The 17,145-nt window shown below is 49.2% G+C and overlaps 1 long non-coding RNA gene across 1 annotated transcript; it reads left to right on the plus strand.

Annotated features, from left to right (window-relative positions):
• The first annotated feature begins 3,824 nt into the window (after nt 1-3,824).
• Nucleotides 3,825-15,287, plus strand: LOC135977866 (uncharacterized). The gene is made up of 3 exons (XR_010595310.1): nt 3,825-3,952; nt 5,348-5,466; nt 15,170-15,287. It is a non-coding gene; the product is annotated as an uncharacterized LOC135977866 (long non-coding RNA).
• Nucleotides 15,288-17,145: the final 1,858 nt, after the last annotated feature.

Here is a 17,145-nt window from a genome sequence, read left to right on the forward strand (position 1 = left end):
CTCTGGCCAGGAGGGATTTTATAGTACTGTACACAGGACAGCTGTTACCCTTCCCTTTATAGTTATGACAACCTCAAACCTTCAAAGTGTCAGGCCAGCAGCAGGACATTAGCACTTCAGGGTTTGGTTGGGTGTGGCAGTGACATCACAAAGGCCTTTTGCAGGATGTCAGCTTATTGGTCAAATGTGTTAGGGAGGTGGTGACCTCAGAGAGAGATGCTGACATCAGCCAGGCAGGACAGGGGCCCAGGGCCAGGGAAACCTCAGAGACCCCTGTGGCTTTGCTTCAGCAAGTCTCCTTCTCGAGGTCTCTCTTTGAGGACTGAGAGAGTATTAGGGCTGACGTATGTGAGTGCGAGCAGGAGCCTCTTTCGAGATTTCTCCTTTCTCTTTACTGATTTTACTAGAAAACAGACGTCCCTGTTAAGAAGTTAAGAGCCTCGGAGAGGTTTGTAACCTTTTCAGTCTGATCCACCTGGTGCCAGCTGAATTCTAGGCATGGAAAACACTAGCTCAAGGTGGCAGAATTTTATTCCCTCCCTGGGATTTTGTCCCGTGGAATCACTGGGGACATTAGGTTTTGTCCTTTTCGTTTTACCTTTTCCTCCATCCCTCCTTCCTTTCTCTTCATCACTTACTTCTTTTGTCCTTTCTCCTGTTCCCCTCCCACCACCAGGAGTGGTGTGTGTGTGTGTGTGTGTGTGTGTGTGTGTTGTTGGCGGTGCTCTTCACCTCCCCTTGTGGAAAGTTGATCCAATACTGTGAGGTTGAAATAGTGCTTGGACTCCACTGACACTAGATGCTCCCAACCTGTGGCTTAACATTACTGTCTGCGATGACTTGGGGCAAGGTCTCAAGGGGGGCTCCCCGCAACGCACTTTTCTGCTTTCAGAATCCCTGCTGCCCCCCCAGCTAGATCCGCCTCCCTGCCCAACCTGGGTGGGGGTGGAGAAGAGGGTTCTGATAACTTGAGCTGTGGTTTGGAGGTGGAACAGCTCTCAAGGGCACTGAGCTGGAGGTAGCAGGAGCTCATCCTACAAGGAGTGGGGTTGGCACTGGAGGTTACTAGAAAGGACAAGAAGACTCCATTCTGGGGTTGAGGAGGTGAATTGCTCAAAGGTGTTAGGGAGGTGGTGACCTCAGAGAGAGATGCTGACATGAGCCAGGCATGACAGGAGCACAGGGCCAGGGAAACCTCAGAGACCCCTGTGGTTTTGCTTCAGCAAGTCTCCTTCTCGAGGTCTCTCTTTGAGGACTGAGAGAGTATTAGGGTTCACGTATGTGAGTGGGAGCAGGAGCCTCTTTCGAGTTTTCTCCTTTCCTTTTACTGATTTTACTAGAAATTAGTTAGAAGCAACAAAGCACATTTGGGGATTTTTCGATGGTTGGGGTCTCTGGTGATTGGTTCCATATAAGATGGGGGAAAAAAAATGGAGTCTCCTTCCTTGGAGGTTTTTAAGGCCCGGCTTGACAAAGACCTGGCTGGGATGATTTAGCTGGGAATTGGTCCTGCTCTGAGCATGGGGTTGGACTAGATGACTTCTTGAGGTCCCTTCCAACTCTGATATTCTATGATTCTATGATTCTATGAAAACAGACTTCCCTGTTGAGAAGGTAAGAGCCTCCAAGAGGTTTTGGAACCTCCACAGTCTGATCCATCTGGTGCCAGCTGAATTCTAGGCATGGGAAACACTAGTTCAAGGTGGCAGAATTTTATTCCGTCCCTTGTATTTTATCCCGTAGAATCACTAGGGATATTAGCGTTTGTCCTTTTCATTTTACCTTTTCCTCCATCCCTCCTTCCTTTTTCTTCATCTCTTACTTCTTTTGTCCTTTCTCTTGTTCCCCTCCCACCACCAGGAGTAGTGTGTGTGTGTGTGTCTCTGTGTGTATTGCTGGGGGTTCTGTTCACCTCTCCTTGTGGGAAGTTCCTCTAAAACTGTGGGGTTGAAATAGTGCTTGGACTCCACTGACACAAGATGCTGCCATCCTGTGGCTTAGCATTAGTGTCTGGGATGACTTGGGGCAAGATCTCAACCTCCCCTCAACCTCTTCACTTCTGGCAGAATTCCTTCCGGCCCCCCCGCTAGAGCCGCCTCCATGCCCAACCTGGTTGGGGGTGGACAAGAGGGTTCTGATAACTTGAGGTTTGGTTTGGAGGTGGAACAGCTGTCAAGAACACTGAGTGGGATGAAGCAGGAGCTCACCCTAGAAGGAGGGGGGTTGGCACTGGAGGTTACTAGAAAGGACAAGAAGACTCCATTCTGGGGTTCAGGAGGTGAATTCATCCCTCAGTGGTGGGCAGGTGCTGAGTGGAAATACTGCTGGTTCCAGGTGCCCTTAATTCCCCCTGATTCCTCGGGGCGTTTGAGTCTCTGACAGGTTCTCGTTCCCTTGCAGGAGGAGGACGTCACGGCCAAAGTGATGCACCCGCATTATCCGCCACTTGCGCCAGGTGCCTGAGACACTGCAGGGGCTGCGCCTCTGATGCCTTCAGCATCTCCTGCTCCCTGCTGCAGGTACTGCTCTGTCTCCCTCTAAATGGCGAGCTAGTGGAAGGCGAAATGGAGCCCCCTGGCACTCACTAAAAGGGAAAGTGGTGGATTCTCCATCTCTTGATGTCATTGAATGAAGACTAGATGCCTTTCTGGAATGTGTGTGCCCAAAAAGTAGCTATTGTACTATACAGGAGGCCTATGATATGCAGGGGCTTAGATGAGATGCTCTAAAGGTCTCTTGTGGCCATAACGTCTACAAATTTTGGAAACACTGAGTGTAGTATTGGGAGCAGCCTCTGATGTTTTACTGTCTAGCTAGCTTGCTTCCTAGAATGAAGACGAATTTTGTGGTGTGATCCACAGAGCGTAGCTCAAACCTTCAAAGTGTCAGGCAAGCAGCAGGACATGAGCACTTTTGGGTTTGGTTGGGTGTGGCAGTGATATCACAAAGGCTTTTTCAAGGACCTCAGTGTACTGGTCAAAGGTGTTAGGGAGGTGGTGACCTCAGAGAGAGATGCTGTCTTCAGCCAGGGAGGACAGGGGCTTACGACCAGGGAAACCTCAGAGACCCCTGTGGCTTTGCTTCAGCAAGTCTGCTTCTCGAGGTTTCTTTTTGAGGACTGAGAGAGTATTAGGGTTCACGTATTTAAGTGCGAGCAGGAGCCTCTTTCGAGTTTTCTCCTTTCCTTTTACTGATTTTACTTGAAAATTAGAAGGTAAGAGCCTCCAAGAGGTTTTGGAACCTGCTCAGTCTGATCCATCTGGTGCCAGCTGAATTCTCGGCATGGAAAACAGTAGTTTAAGGTGTGTGTGTGTGTGTGGTGCTGTTGGTTCTCTTCACCTCCCCTTGTGGGGAGTTGATCCAAAACTGTGGGGTTGAAATAGTGCTTGGACCCCACTGACAGTAGATGCTGCCATTGTGTGACTTAGCATTAGTGTCTGGGATGACTTGGGTCAAGATCTCAACCTCCCTGCAACCCACTTCACTGCTGTCAGAATCCCTCCTGCACGCCCTGTTAGAGCCGCCTCCCAGCCCAACCTGTGTCGGGGTGGAGAAGAGGGTTCTGATGACTTTAGCTGTGGTTTGGAGGTGGAATGTCTGTGAAGGGCACTGAGCAGGAGGTAGCAGGAGCTCACCCTACAAGGAGGGGGGTTAGCTCTGGAGGTTTCTAGAAAGGACAAGAAGACTCCATTGTGGGGTTCAGGAGGTGAATTCATCTCTCATTGATGGGCAGGTGCTGGGTGGAAATACTGCTGGTTCCAGGTTCCCTTAATTCCCCCTGATTCCTCGGGGCCTTTGAGTCTCTGACAGGTTCTCGTTCCCTTGCAGCAGGAGGACGTCAGGGCCAAAATGATGCACCAGCTCCGCATCATCCGGCACTTGTGCCAGGTGCCTGAGACACTGCAGATGCTGCGCCTCTGAGGCCTTCAGGAACTCCCGCTCCCTGCTACAGGTACTGTTCTGGCTCACTGTAAATGGGGAGCTAGTGGAAGGGGAAATGGATCCCCCTGGCACTCACTAAAAGGGAAAGTGATGGATTCTCCATCTCTTAATGTCATTTAATTTAGACTAGATACCTTTCTGGAATGTTTGTGCCCAAAAAGTTACTATTGTACTATACAGGAAGCCCATGATATGCAGGGGCTTAGATTAGATGCTCTAAAGGTCTCTTCTGGCCATAAAGTGTAGTAATTTTGGAAACACGGAGTGTAGCATTGGGAGCAGCCTGTGATGTTTTACTGTCTAGCCGGCTTGCTTCCTAGAATGAAGACGCATTGAGTGGGGTGATCCACACAGAGTAGCTCAAACCTTCAAAGTGTCAGGCCAGCAGGAGGACATTAGCACTTCAGGGTTTGGTTGGGTGTGGCAGTGACATCACAAAGGCCTTTTGCAGGACGTCAGCTTATTGGTCAAATGTGTTAGGGAGGTGGTGACCTCAGAGAGAGATGCTGACATCAGAGAGAGATGCTGACATGAGGGCCAGGGAAACCTCAGAGACCCCTCTGGCTTTGCTTCAGCAAGTCTCCTCCTTGAGGTCTCCTTTTGAGGAAAGTAAGTGCCTCGGAGAGGTTTGTATCCTGTTCAGTCTGATCCACCTGGTGCCAGCTGAATTCTAGGCATGGAAAACACTAGTTCAAGGTGGCAGAATTTTATTCCCTCCCTGTGATTTTGTCCCGTAGAATCACTGGGGACATTAGTGTTTGTCCTTTTCGTTTTACCTTTTCCTCCCTCCCTCCTTCCTTTCTCTTCATCTCTTACTTCTTTTGTCCTTTCTCCTGTTCCCCTCCCACCACCGGGAGTGGTTTGTGTGTGTGTGTGTGTGTGTGTGTGTGTGTGTTTTGCTGGGGGTGCTCTTCACCTCCCTTTGTGGGGAGTTCATCCAAACCTGTGTGGTTGAAATAGTGCTTGGACTCCACTGACACTAGATGCTGCCATCGTGTGGATTAGCATTGGTGTCTGGGATGACTTGGGGCAAGATCTCAACCTCCCCGCAACCCACTTCACTGCTGGCAGAATCCCACCTGCCACCACTGCTAGAGCCGCCTCCCTGGCCAACCTGGGTGGGGGTGGAGAAGAGGGTTTTGATAACTTGAGCTGTGGTTTGGTGGTGGAACAGCTGTCAAGGGCACTGAGAGGGAGGTAGCAGCAGCTCACCCTTCAAGCAGGGGATTTGGCACTGGAGGTTACTAGAAAGGACAATAAGACTCCATTCTGGGGTTCAGGAGGTGAATTCATCCCTCTGTGGTGGGCAGGTTCTGAGTGGAAATACTGCTGGTTCCCGGTGCCCTTAATTCCCCCTGATTCCTCGGGGCGTTTGAGTCTCTGACAGGTTCTCGTTCCCTTGCAGCAGGAGGACGTCACGGCCAAAGCTATGCACCCGCATCATCCGCCACTTGCGCCAGGTGCCTGAGACACTGCATGGGTTGTTCCTCTGAGTCTTTCAGCAACTCCCGCTCCCTGCTGCAGGTACTGCTCTGTCTCACTGTAAATGGGGAACTAGTGGAAGGGGAAATGGAGCCCCCTGGCACTCACTAAATGGGAAAGTGGTGAATTCTCCATCTCTTGATGTCATTTAATGAAGACTAGATGCCTTTCTGGAATGTGTTTTCTAAGAAAGTAACTGTTGTGCTCTACAGGAAGCCTATGATATGCAGGGGGTTAGATGAGATGCTCTAAAGGTCTCTTGTGGCCATAAAGTCTCCTAATTTTGGAAACACTGAGTGTAGCATTGGGAGCAGCCCCTGATGTTTTAGTGTCTAACCGGCTTGCTTCCTAGAATGAAGACGCATTGAGTGGGGTGATCCACACAGAGTTGCTCAAACCTTCAAAGTGTCAGGCCAGCAGCAGGACATTAGCACTTCCGGGGATGGGTGTGTGTGGTAGTGACATCACAAAGGCCTTTTCAGGACCTCAGCCTATTGGTCAAAGGTGTTAGGGAGGTGGTGACCTCCGAGAGAGATGCTGACATCAGCCAGGCAGGACAGGAGCTTAGGGCCAGGGAAACCTCAGACACCCCTGTGGCTTTCATAGAATCATAGAATCATAGAATATCAGGGTTGGAAGGCACCTCAAGAGGTCATCTAGTCCAACCCCCTCCTCAAAGCAGGACCAATTCCCAACTAAATCATCCCAGCCAGGGCTTTGTCAAGCCGGGCCTTAAAAACCTCCAAGGAAGGAGACTCCACCACCTCCCTAGGTAACGCATTCCAGTGCTTCACCACCCTCCTAGTGAAATAGTGTTTCCTAATATCCAACCTGGACCTCCCCCACTGCAACTTGAGACCATTGCTCCTTGTTCTGTCATCTGCCACCACTGAGAACAACCGAGCTCCATCCTCTTTGGAACCCCCCTTCACGTAGTTGAAGGCTGCTATCAAATCCCCCCTCATTCTTCTCTTCTGGAGACTAAACAATCCCAGTTCCCTCAGCCTCTCCTCAAAAGTCATGTGCTCCAGACCCCTAATCATTTTTGTTGCTCTCCGCTGGACTCTTTCCAATTTTTCCACATCCTTCTTGTTGTGTGGGGCGTGTCGGAGAAAAACAGAGTTCTCACTATTTGTTTAGGTACAGCAAGTCAGATGCTTTATTAACTCTCACAATTGCCCAGAGGGAGAGAGCTAAGCACGTCTCTCCCAGGTAACTAATTACAGCAAGCATTTATACCTTTCATTACAGAAATAACGAGGGACAGCTGCGTTTTGTTTATACATAGGCCATCTTGATATCTCATTTCTTCACTTGTTTTGACTCTTGCCAACATACAATATTTTCTATACCTTATCTACACAAGGTCTTCTACACCTTATATATACCAGGTCATAATGACTTCTTTCTCACCCACCTCACACATTCCTCGCTTCTACAAATCTCGCGTTATTAGGGTTACTGTTAGCCTAACTCTTGCTAACGAACTGTCATTCATTGCATCCCCTTCCTGTCAGCTCTTTCTCTGCTTCCACAGGCCCAAAACTGGACACAGTATTCTAGATGAGGCCTCACCAATGTCGAATAAAGGGGAACGATCACGTTCCTCGATCTGCTGGCAATGCCCCTACTTATACAGCCCAAAATGCCGTTAGCCTTCTTGGCAACAAGAGCACACTGTTGACTCATATCCAGCTTCTCGTCCACTGTGACCCCTAGGTCCTTTTCTGCAGAACTGCTACCTAGCCATTCGGTCCCTAGTCTGTAGCAGTGCATGGGATTCTTCCGTCCTAAGTGCAGGACTCTGCACTTGTCCTTGTTGAACCTCATCAGGTTTTTTTCGGCCCAATCCTCTAATGTGTCTAGGTCCCTCTGTATCCGATCCCTACCCTCTAGTGTATCTACCACGCCTCCTAGTTGAGTGTCACCTGCAAACTTGCTGAGAGTGCAGTCCACACCATCCTCCAGATCATTAATAAAGATATTAAACAAAACCGGCCCCAGGACCGACCCTTGGGGCACTACTCCGCTTGAAACCGGCTGCCGACTAGACATGGAGCCATTGATCACTACCCGTTGAGCCCGACGATCCAGCCAGCTTTCTATCCACCTTACAGTCCATTCATCCAGCCCATACTTCTTTAACTTGGTGGCAAGAATACTGTGGGAGAGCGTATCAAAAGCTTTGCTAAAGTCAAGGAATAACACATCCACTGCTTTCCCCTCATCCACAGAGCCAGTTATCTCATCATAGAAGGCAATTAGGTTAGTCAGGCACGACTTCCCCTTCGTGAATCCATGCTGACTGTTCCTGATCACTTTCCTCTCCTCTAAGTGTTTCATAATTGATTCCTTGAAAACCTGCTCCATGATTTTTCCAGGGACTGAGGTGAGGCTGACTGGCCTGTAGTTCCCTGGATCCTCCTCCTTCCCTTTTTTAAAGATGGGCACGACATTAGCCTTTTTCCAGTCATCCGGGACCTCCCTCGATCGCCATGAGTTTTCAAAAATAATGGCTAATGGCTGTGCAATCTCATCCGCCAAGTCCTTTAGCACCCTCGGATGCAGCGCATCCAGCCCCATGGAGTTGTGCACGTCCAGTTTTTCTAAATAGTCCCGAACCACTTCTTTCTCCACAGAGGGCTGGTCACCTTCTCCCCATATTGTGCTGCCCAGTGCAGCAGTCTGGGAGCTGACCTTGTTCGTGAAGACAGAGGCAAAAAAAGCATTGAGTACATTAGCTTTTTCCACATCCTCGGTCACTAGGTTGCCTCCCTCATTCAGTAAGGGGCCCACACTTTCCTTGACTTTCTTCTTGTTGCTAACATACCTGAAGAAACCCTTCTTGTTACTCTTAACATCTCTTGCTAGCTGCAACTCCAAGTGTGATTTGGCCTTCCTGATTTCACTCCTGCATGCCTGAGCAATATTTTGATACTCCTCCCTGGTCATTTGTCCAATCTTCCACTTCTTGTAAGCTTCTTTTTTGCGTTTAAGATCAGCAAGGATTTCACTGCCTAGCCAAGCTGGTCGCCTGCCATATTTACTATTCTTTCTACACATCGGGATGGTTTGTTCCTGCAACCGCAATAAGGATTCTTTAAAATACAGCCAGCTCTCCTGGACCCCTTTGCCCTTCATGTTATTCTCCCAGGGGATCCTGCCCATCTGTTCCCTGAGGGAGTCAAAGTCTGCTTTTCTGAAGTCCAGGGTCCGTATTCTGCTGCTCTCCTTTCTTCCTTGTGTCAGGATCCTGAACTCGACCATCTCATGGTCACTGCCTCCCAGATTCCCATCCACTTTTGCTTCCCCTACTAATTCTTCCCTGTTTGTGAGGAGCAGGTCAAGAAAAGCTCTGCCCCTAGTTGGTTCCTCCAGCACTTGCACCAGGAAATTGTGCCCTACACGTTCCAAAAACTTCCTGGATTGTCTGTGCACCGCTGTATTGCTCTCCTAGCAGATATCAGGGTGATTAAAGTCTCCCATGAGAACCAGGGCCTGCGATCTAGCAACTTCTGCTAGTTGCCAGAAGAAAGCCTCGTCCACCTCATCCCCCTGGTCTGGTGGTCTATAGCAGACTCCAACCATGACATCCCCCTTGTTGCTCACACTTCTCAACTTTATCCAGAGACTGTCAGGTTTTTCTGCAGTTTCATACCAGAGCTCTGAGCAGTCATACTCCTCTCTTACATACAACGCAACTCCCCCACCTTTTCTGCCCTGCCTGTCCTTCCTGAACAGTTTATATCCATCCATGACAGTACTCCAGTCATGTGAGTTATCCCACCAAGTCTCTGTTATTCCAATCACATCATAGTTCCCTGACTGTGCCAGGACTTCCAGTTCTCCCAGCTTGTTTCCCAGGCTTCTTGCATTTGTGTATAGGCACTTAAGATAACTCATCGATCGTCCCTCATTCTCAGCATGAGACAGGAGTCCTCCCCCCTTGCGCTCTCCTGCTTGTGCTTCCTCCCAGGATCCCATTTCCCCACTTACCTCAGGGCTTTGGTCTCCTTCCCCCGGTGAACCTAGTTTAAAGCCCTCCTCACTAGGTTAGCCAGCCTGCTGGCGAAGATGCTCTTCTCTCTCTTCGTTAGGTGGAGCCCGTCTCTGCCTAGCACTCCTCCTTCTTGGAACACCATCCCATGGTTGAAGAATCCAAAGCCTTCTCTCCAACACCACCTGTGTAGCCATTCGTTGACTTCCACGATTCGACGGTCTCTACCCCGGCCTTTTCCTTGCACAGGGAGGATGGACGAGAACACCACTTGCGCCTCAAACTCCTTTATCCTTCTTCCCAGAGCCACATAGTCTGCAGTGATCCGCTCAAGGTCATCTCTGATCGCTCACCTTCCACATCACCGTCTTCTTAAGAACTTCCTCAACTGTTGCAGGAACTACTCAGAGAAACCTGCAGATGTAAGCCTCAGTGAGCTCTCCCCAAGCGAACTCCCAGTCAAACTCCCGCTCTTAGCCTCTGCTGTTCGCCGCTCCTTCTCCAAGTCTCTCTTTGAGGACTGAGAGAGTATTAGGGTTCACGTATTTGAGTGCGAGCAGGAGCCTCTTTCGAGTTTTTTCCTTTCCTTTTACTGATTTTACTAGAAAACAGACGTCCCTGTTGAGAAGGTAAGAGCCTCCAAGAGGTTTTGGAACCTGCTCAGTCTGATCCATCTGGTGCCAGCTGAATTCTAGGCATGGAAAACACTAGTTTAATGTGTCAGAATTTTATTCCCTCCCTGGGATTTTGTCCCGTAGAATCACTGGGGACATTAGGGTTTGTCCTTTTCGTTTTACCTTTTCCTCCATCCCTCCTTCCTTTCTCTTCATCTCTTACTTCTTTTGTCCTTTCTCCTGTTCCCCTCCCACCACCTATTAGAGGGGCGGATTATACCCATCAGTAGTATGTCCTGGATCTCCCTTTGTATAGCAGTTTTGTCATGAGGTGACTCCTGGTAGGGTGGGGTTCTAATTGGGTGAGCATTACCTGTGTTAATGGAGTGGTATGCCCGTTCGGTCCGTTTTGGAGTGGCTGAGAAAATTGGTGCAAAGCTTGTGCACAGCTCCTTGATCTGCTGTCGCTGCAGACGTCCAAGGGTCGTGGAGAGGTTCACCTCTTCTACGCCACCATCCTTTTTTTCTTCGTAATAGACACCTTTAGGCCACTTTGCGTTATTTGTTTTCTGGGCTGTAAACTGGCAAACGTTTAATTTTTTGGAATAAAAGGGCTTAAGAGAATTAACATGGTATACCTTGGGCTTTATGTTGGAGGTGGGGGAGGCTATGAGATAATTAACAGCTCCTAGGCGCTCCTGGACCGCGAATGGTCCTTTCCACGACGCTTCCATTTTATGGGCCTGGAGCGCCTTTAAGACCATGACTTGGTTTCCTACTTTGAAGGACCGTTCTCTGGAATGTTTATCATACCAGGCCTTTTTACTCTTTCTGAGCATTTTTTAGGTTTTCTTTAGCAAGGGCTAAAGAGTGTCGGAGGGTGCTTTGTAGGTTGCTTACAAAGTTTAGAATGTTAGTTCCTGGAGAAGGCGTAAGCCCCTCCCATTGCTGTTTCACCAACTGTAATGGCCCCTTAACCTCGCGGCCATACACAAGTTCAAATGGTGAAAACCCTAAACTGGGATGTGGTACAGCCCTGTAGGCGAAAAGCAACTGCTGCAACACTAGGTCCCAATTATTGGAGTGTTCATTTATGAATTTACATATTATGGCCCCCAAAGTTTTATTAAACCTCTCCACCAGGCCATTGGTTTTATGGTGGTAAGGGGTGGCAACCAAGTGATTCACCCCATGAGCTTCCCACAGGTTTTTCATGGTCCCTGCCAGGAAATTAGTTCCCGAATCTGCAAGGATGTTGGAGGGCCAATCTACCCCGGCAAAAATGTCTGTTAATGCCTGGCACACACTTTTAGCCCTGGTGTTGCTTAAGGGTACTGCTTCCGGCCATCGGGTAACAAAATCCATGAAAGTCAGTACGTACTGCTTTCCTTTGGGTGTCTTTTTGGGAAAAGGACCCAGAATATTCACAGCTACGTGCTGAAATGGGACCTTAATTATGGGTAGTGGCTGGAGAGGGGCTTTAACCTGGTCTTGGGGCTTTTCCACTCGTTGGTACACCTCACAAGACCGGACATAATTAGCAACGTCCTTGCCCATTCCCTCCCAGTGGAAGGACTTCCCCAACCGGTCCTTGGTTCTGTTCACCCCAGAATGGCCACTGGGATGATCGTGGGCTAAGCTCAAGAGCTTTACCCGATACTTAGTGGGAACTACCAACTGTCTTTGAGGATGCCAGTTTTTCTGGTGCCCACCAGAAAGAGTCTCCTTGTATAAAAGTCCTTGTTCTATAACAAACCGGGATCGGTTAGAAGAGCTGAGAGGCGGTGGGGTGCTCCACGCCGCCGCCCAAACTTTCTGAAGGCTGTTATCTGCTTCCTGCTCGGCCTGGAACTGTTTCCTTGATGCTGGAGACATCAGTTCCTCCTTGGATTGTGGACTGGGGCTTGGTCCCTCTGGAAGTGATGCAGGTGCTGGGGCTGTTTCCATTGACTGTGATCCGCTGTCCACTGGTGCACTATGTGGTATCTCAGGCTCTGGCTGAGCCTCTTGGGTAGGGTTATCTGCTGCTTCCGCCAGGTCAGGCTCGCTGGTGCCCTCTGGCGTTGGAGTTGTAGACGGGTTTGCAAGCGCTGGACTCAGTGCTGGCAATGGTCCTGGTGCTGGTTGCGTTGCCAGTTCCGGTTCTGGGACTGGCTTTGGCTGGGTCTCTGGGATTGGATTCACTACGGCTGTTGCAGTCGTTGGCAGGGGATCCGGTTCCACCACCTTTGTCTGGGTCTCTGGTAACACAGCCGGGGCCCTGGTGGACGGCTCAGGAACAGGGATGGGGGTGAAAGCTTGCTTAGCCTTTGCTACTTCCAGTTCATGCTTCCTTTCTTTTTCTCTCTCCTCCATCTCTTTTTTTTTTCAGCTCCATTTCTTTTTCTTTCAACTTCATCTCTCTCTTGTGGGCCTCCTCTTTGGCTTTTTCTTCTCTTTTTCTCTGCTGTGTCTTGAGTTTTGTTAATTGAAGCAGTCTCTGATGTTTTCTTTCATTTTCTTCTGCTTTTAGTTTGGCCAGTTCTATTTTTTTAGCTACTTCTTTGGTAGTCATTTTCCTGTTTTCTTGTGCTGGGTCACCCCCTCTGCAGTTGACTGAAACTGGGAAGCTCTCAGCTCTGGCTGCTGCTGAGTTAAGAGAGACTTTCTAACTAGCTACTCCCGAGGATGTAAAAAGAAAAAAAAACCAATTCAGCTTGTAAATTCCTTTTACCCTGTCGTTTGCTCATTTGAACACTTCTCTTAACAAAGGACCTTGTTAAAAAAACTTAACACCTCTGCCTTCAGGCAAGGAGAGAGAAGATATGCATCTATCTCCAGCTCTGCTTTTCAAGCAGCTAGAAAGAAAAAAAAATCTCACTGGCTTTGGGTTTAAAATGATCCCACCACTACCACCATGTCATGGCTGTATCCCCACTTTGAACTTTAGGGTACAAATGTAGGGGCCTGCATGAAAACTTCTAAGCTTAACTACCAGCTTAGCTCTGGTCCGCTGCCACCATCCCAAGGCTAATTTCCTTCCCTGGGTAGCCTTGAGAGACCTTCACCAATTCCCTGGTGAATACAGATCCAAACCCCTTGGATCTTAAAACAAGGAGAAATTAACCATTCCCACTTCTTTCTCCCACCAACTCCTGGTGAATACAGATCCAACCCCCTTGGATCTAAAACAAGGAAAAAATCGATCAGGTTCTTAAAAAGAAGGTTTTTAATTAAAGAAAAAGGTAAAAATCATCTCTGTAAAATCAGTATGGAAATAACCATACAGGGTAATCAAACTTAAAGAGCTCAGAGGACTCCCCTCTAGTTTTAGGTTCAAAGTACAGCAAACAAAGATAAACACTCTAGTAAAAGGTACATTTACATGTTGAGAAAACAAAGGAAAACTAACACGCCTTGCCTGGCTATTTACTTAGAAGTTAGAAATAGGAGAGACTTGTTTAGAAAGATGTGGAGAACCTGGATTGATGTCTGGTCCCCCTCAGTCCCGAGAGCGAACGCACTCCCAAACAAAGAACACAAACAAAAGCCTCCCCCCCCCCCACGGCCAAAGTGATGCACCAGCTCCGCATCATCCGGCACTTGTGCCAGGTGCCTGAGACACTGCAGGGGCTGTGCCTCTGAGGCCTTAGCAACTCCCACTCCCTGCTGCAGGTACTGCTCTGGCTCACTGTAAATGGGGTGCTAGTGGAAGGGGAAATGGAGCCCCCTGGCACTCACTAAAAGGGAAAGTGGTGGATTCTCCATCTCTTGATGTCATTGAATGAAGACTAGATGCCTTTCTGGAATGTGTGTGCCCAAAAAGTAACTATTGTACTATACAGGAAGCCTATGATATGCAGGGGCTTAGATTAGATGCTCTAAAGGTCTCTTCTGCCCATCAAGTCTACTAATTTTGGAAACACTGAGTGTAGCATTGGGAGCAGCCTCTGATGTTTTACTGTTTGGCCGGCTTGCTTCGTAGAATGAAGACGCATGGAGTGGGGTGATCCCCAAAGAGTAGCTCAAACCTTCATAGTGTCAGGCCAGCAGCAGGACATTAGCACTTCAGGGGATGGTTGGGTGTGACAGTGACATCACAAAGGACTTTTGCAGGAGCTCAGCCTATTGGTCAAAGTTGTTAGGGAGGTGGTGACCTCAGAGAGAGATGCTGACATCAGCCAGGCATGACAGGAGCACAGGGCCAGGGAAACCTCAGAGACACCTGTGGCTTTGCTTCAGCAAGTCTCCTTCTCGAGGTCTCTCTTTGAGGACTGAGAGAGTATTAGGGCTGACGTATGTGAGTGCGAGCAGGAGCCTCTTTCGAGATTTCTCCTTTCTCTTTACTGATTTTACTGGAAAACAGACGTCCCTGTTAAGAAGGTAAGAGCCTCGGAGAGGTTTGTAACCTTTTCAGTCTGATCCACCTGGTACCAGCTGAATTCTAGGCATGGAAAACACTAGCTCAAGGTGGCAGAATTTTATTCCCTCCCTGGGATTTTGTCCCGTGGAATCACTGGGGACATTAGGTTTTGTCCTTTTTGTTTTACCTTTTCCTCCATCCCTCCTTCCTTTCTCTTCAACTCTTACTTCTTTTGTCCTTTCTCCTGTTCCCCTCCCACCACCAGGAGTGGTGTGTGTGTGTGTTGCTGGGGGTGCTCTTCACCTCCCCTTGTGGAAAGTTGATCCAATACTGTGAGGTTGAAATAGTGCTTCGACTCCACTGACACTAGATGCTGCCATCCTGTGGCTTAGCATTAGTGTCTGGGATGACTTGGAGCAAGATCTCAACCTCCCCGCAACCCACTTCACTGCTGCCAGAATCCCTCCTGCCCCCCCTGCTAGAGCCACCTCCCTGCCCAACCTGGGTGGGGGTGGAGAAGAGGGTTTTGATAACTTGAGCTGTGGTTTGGAGGTGGAACAGCTGTCAAGGGCACTGAGGGGGAGGTAGCAGATGCTAATCCTACAAGGATGGGGGTTGGCACTGGAGGTTACCGGAAAGGAGAAGAAGACTCCATTCTGGTGTTGAGGAGGAGAATTCATCCCTCAGTGGTGGGCAGGTGCTGGGTGGAAATACTGCTGCTTCCAGGTGGCCTTAATTCCCCCTGATACCTCTGGGCGTTTGAGTCTCTGACAGGTTCTCATTCCCTTGCAGCAGGAGGACGTCACGGCCAAAGTGATGCACCAGCTCCGCATCATCCGGCACTTGCGCCAGGTGCCTGTGACGCTGCAGGGGCTCTGCCTCTGAGGCCTTCAGCAACTCCTGCTCCCTGCTGCAGGTACTGTTCTGGTTCACTGTACATGGGGAGCTAGTGGAAGGGGAAATGGAGCAACCTGGCACTCACTAAAATGGAAAGTGGTGGATTCTCCATCTCTTGATGTCATTGATTGAAGATTATATGCCTCTCTGGAATGTGTGTGCCCAAAAAGTAACTATTATACTATACTGGAAGCCTATGATATGGAGGGGGTTAGATGAGATGCTCTAAAGGTCTCTTGTGGCCAGAAAGTGTAGTAATTTTGGAAACACTGAGTGTAGCATTGGGAGCAGCCTCTGATCTTTTACTGTCTAGCCGGCTTGCTTCCTAGAATGAAGACGCATTGAGTGGGGTGATCCACAGAGAGTAGCTCAAACCTTCAAAGTGTCAGGCCAACAGCAGGACATGAGCACTTTAGGGTTTGGTTGGGTGTGGCAGTGATATCACAAAGGCTTTTTCAAGGACCTCAGCATACTGGTCAAAGGTGTTAGGAAGGTGGTGACCTCAGAGAGAGATGCTGACATGAGCCAGGCAGGACAGGGGGGCAGGGCCAGGGAAACCTCAGAGACCCCTGTGGCTTTGCTTCAGCAAGTCTCCTTCTCGAGGTCTCTCTTTGAGGACTGAGAGAGTATTAGGGTTCACGTATGTGAGTGCGAGCAGGAGCCTCTCTCCAGTTTTCTCCTTTCCTTTTACTGATTTTCCTAGAAAACAGACGTCCCTGTTTAGAAGGTAAGAGGCTCCAAGAGGTTTTGGAACCTGCTCAGTCTGATATGTCTCGTGCCAGCTGAATTCTAGGCATGGAAAACACTAGTTTAAGGTGGCAGAATTTTATTCCCTCCCTGGGATTTTGTCCCGTGGAATCACTGGGGACATTAGGTTTTGTCCTTTTCGTTTTACCTTTTCCTCCATCCCTCCTTCCTTTCTCTTCAACTCTTACTTCTTTTGTCCTTTCTCCTGTTCCCCTCCCACCACCAGGAGTGGTGTGTGTGTGTGTTGCTGGGGGTGCGCTTCACCTCCCCTTGTGGAAAGTTGATCCAATACTGTGAGGTTGAAATAGTGCTTGGACTCCACTGACACTAGATGCTCCCATCCTGTGGCTTAACATTACTGTCTGGGATGACTTCGGGCAAGGTCTCAACCTCCCCGCAACGCACTTTTCTACTTTCAGAATCCCTGCTGCCCCCCCTCCTAGATCCGCCTCCCTGCCCAACCTGGGTGGGGGTGGAGAAGAGGGTTCTGATAACTTGAGCTGTGGTTTGGAGGTGGAACAGCTGTCAAGGGCACTGAGCGGGAGGTAGCAGGAGCTCATCCTACAAGGAGTGGGGTTGGCACTGGAGGTTACTAGAAAGGTCAAGAAGATTCCATTCTGGGGTTGAGGAGGTGAATTGCTCAAAGGTGTTAGGGAGGTGGTGACCTCAGAGAGAGATACTGACATGAGCCAAGCAGGACAGGGGGGCAGGGCCAGGGAAACCTCAGAGACCCCTGTGATTTTGCTTCAGCAAGTCTCCTTCTCGAGGTCTCTCTTTGAGGACTGACAGAGTATTAGGGTTCACGTATGTGAGTGGGAGCAGGAGCCTCTTTCGAGTTTTCTCCTTTCCTTTTACTGATTTTACTAGAAATCAGTTAGAAGCAACAAAGCACATTTGGTGATTTTTTGATGGTTGGGGTCTCTGGTGATTGGTTCCATATAAGATGGGGAAAAAAATGGAGTCTCCTTCCTTGGAGGTTTTTAAGGCCCGGCTTGACAAAGCCCTGGCTGGGATGATTTAACTGGGAATTGGTCCTGCTCTGAGCAGGGGGTTGGACTAGATGACCTCTTGAGGTCCCTTCCAGCTCTGATATTGTATGATTTTATGATTCTATGAAAACAGAC

Source organism: Chrysemys picta, unplaced genomic scaffold (assembly GCF_011386835.1).
Source record: "Chrysemys picta bellii isolate R12L10 unplaced genomic scaffold, ASM1138683v2 scaf53, whole genome shotgun sequence".
In the NCBI taxonomy this organism is placed as follows: Eukaryota; Metazoa; Chordata; order Testudines; family Emydidae; genus Chrysemys; species Chrysemys picta.